The sequence below is a fragment of the Panthera leo genome, chromosome C1, assembly GCF_018350215.1.
Source record: "Panthera leo isolate Ple1 chromosome C1, P.leo_Ple1_pat1.1, whole genome shotgun sequence".
NCBI lineage: Eukaryota > Metazoa > Chordata > Mammalia > Carnivora > Felidae > Panthera > Panthera leo.
In genome coordinates, this window is record NC_056686.1 from 23,142,263 (window position 1) to 23,145,107 (window position 2,845).

The 2,845-nt window shown below is 52.8% G+C and overlaps 1 long non-coding RNA gene across 1 annotated transcript; it reads left to right on the forward strand.

The window, feature by feature from the left end:
• The first annotated feature begins 588 nt into the window (after nt 1–588).
• LOC122228332 lies at nt 589–2,450 on the forward strand. The gene is made up of 2 exons (XR_006206526.1): nt 589–842; nt 1,998–2,450. It is a non-coding gene; the product is annotated as an uncharacterized LOC122228332 (long non-coding RNA).
• The last annotated feature ends 395 nt before the right edge of the window (nt 2,451–2,845 follow it).

Here is a 2,845-nt window from a genome sequence, read left to right on the forward strand (position 1 = left end):
GCATCACCGTGTTTCAGCCTCCCCCTCCAGCCCCAGGGTTCCTCCGGGCCGCTGCAATTCTGTGTTGCCAGCCCTGGCTGCTTGTCCCTGGGCCAGTCGCATCCCATCACCTCTCTGGGCCTGAGCTTCCTCAAGACAAAGACCACAGCTGACACTCGGGGGCATTCATGACATCCCAGGATTGTTCTATGAGCTTCCATGTAAGGGTTCACTTTACCCTCATCTCAGCCCTGAAAGGAAGGTAGGAAAAGAGTCTATGGCTTTTAAGATTCTGATATTCTACGGGATTCTATGATTCCCACGGGGTCTGTTGTGAAAGATCCTAAAAAGACTCCATTATTCTGGGAGACTCAGGTGCTGGAAGGTTTCATCCACTGGCCTGTGGATCACAGAGTTAAAGGATGCCATGAATTGGTGATTCGCGGAGCCCCACGAGCCTCAAGGGCAAGAGGCAATTTGTTAGCCCTCAGCCAGCCTCGAAGGCCACCGTGTGTCCACCCCCTTACCCCGCCCCCTCCCTCAGCTATGACATCGGAGCCACAGCCAAGGCAGAACAGCCTGTCTCTATGACATGGCTCTGAGGCCAGGGCCAGCGAGGACTGTGGGGGCCGCCGGAGTGCTGGGCGGATCACTTGCACACAAAGGGCTCCATGGACCCGCCTCCGCTGCCCTGGCCGAGCCTCACACACAATGGAAGGACCTTTCGAGGCCGCACCGAGCCTGCCCCCTCTCTCAGCCAGAGACACCCAGAAATGCCGCTGAGTTCAGTCCCAGAGCAGGCCGCCTCCCTGCTCAGAAGGGCCCCTGCCAGGAGGCGGGGAGGCCAGAGAAGAGAAAAGCAGGTGCCTCTTCCCTCTTCTTAGCCGTTCTGACCTCTCTACCTGTGCTCCTACAGTTCCCCTGCCTGGCACACCCCTCTCCCCTCCCGCTCTCTCTGTGAATCCTTCCAGGCCCAGCTCAGGTCCCACCTCCTCCAGGAAAACCTGCCTGGTTACTCTAACCCTCACCGATTTCCTCCCTCACCTAAGTCGTGTGTGTTGCATGATGTTGAGTGCTAACATGTGGCCCAAAGATTCCAGAGTTACCCTCCTTGCTATCACCAGAGCAGTTTTTCTGGACCACAAAGGTGACCTTTTCACTCTCTTTCTGCGGATCTTGACTCTCCAGCGTGGTATTCAAACCCATTCCCAACTCTAAACCCATCCTTTTTATCTGTCTTTATTTCCTGCCTTGGATCCATGCACTAAGCCTTGGCCAGATGAAGTAAGGATCCACCTCCCAGACTACGCAGACACAGGGGAAGCCTTTCTAAGGCTGGGGCAGCTGGGACCCTGCCTTGATGCCAAGAAACAGATGTTGAGGGTCCCCTCCCCTACCTCATCCTACACATACACATACGCACGCTCACACACACACACACACACACGCATGCATTCACGCACGCACGGACACATGCACACACCAAGCTGCCCCCAGGAAGCCCCCTGGGATTTGCAGCCTTAGAGTGCGTGTTAGTACCACGGACAGCACCGGAAAGGGGTTCGGGGGGACCGGCACTGGGTGCTACTAAAATCCACCCATATACACACGTCCTGGGACGTTCATGGATTTCACACAGCAGGCATTTGTTGAACACCACCCTCGTGCCCCACCCCTGCGAGGTGTTATGGAAAATACCAGAAGGAAAGACATTGACTGTCACTGTCCCCAAGGGACTTACAATCTGGTTGGGGAATTGATTGTCTTGCCAGCAATTTCCCACCCACCTGCCCCTAAGCTACCAAAGCCACGTTTACAAAACTGTAAATCTGACCATATATCGCTCCCTAAAAAGTTGCACAGCAACCCCCCACATTGCTTATACGAGAAACCCTCACCACCCCCATGAACCCAACACTCCAGACCCACTTGATTTCCACCAGTCCCCAAATAACCTGGGGTGCCTTTTGCACCCTTTCCTCCTCGTTTAAGGATTGTTTCCCCTCTTCTTTTCACAGGGAACTCCTACACAGCCTTCAAAACTCAAATATTTTCTCCTGGAAGCCCCAAAGTTAATTGTCCCCTCCTCGGTACTCCCAGAGGCTTGGTGCATATCCATATCAGCAGGCGTCATTGAACTCTGACTTGGCGTGTGCCCGTCTCACACAGAAGCTAGCTACCTTTGTCTGGGCCGGTGAGAACAGGCGCGGCGATTGCCAGAAGGGCGGGGGCTTTCTAAGAACCTCAGTTGATCAACCACGGCTCCAGCAGTGCTCATATTTGACAACTTCAGATTTACTGGGAAGCCTAAAAATAATGCCAAAGCTGTGCTTTTTATATCCCTCTTTCACTGAAGAAACCTGCCTGCCTTGTCTTTGGGAAGAGGGAGCCTTAATTATTATACAGACCATATGCCCAATAACTGATAGAATATGGTTAAATAAAACATAGCCTCTAACGGATCGAATGCAGACGTGAGGCTCAGCCCCGTCCCTCCCACATCGTGGGGATTCTCAGGCATCTGATTCCAGGTCTGGCTTCTCTACCTCAGCCTGTGAGTCTCCCAAGGGCCAGGACTGTGGGTCTTTTGATTCCATATCCCTGGTACCCAGCACAGTGGCTGGGACACAGTAGGCATCTCCCAATATTGGGTGAATGACTAACAGACTGGAACAAGTCACGTGGGCTCCAGGTCAGATGTCCCAGGTTCAAATCTTCATTTCACCATGTATTAGCTGTGTAATTTCAGACACATTTTTTCAAAAAAATTTTTTTTAATGTTTTTATTTATTTTTGAGACAGAGAGAGACAGAGCACGAGCAGGGGAGGGGCAGAGAGAGGGGGAGACACAGAATCTGAGGCAGGC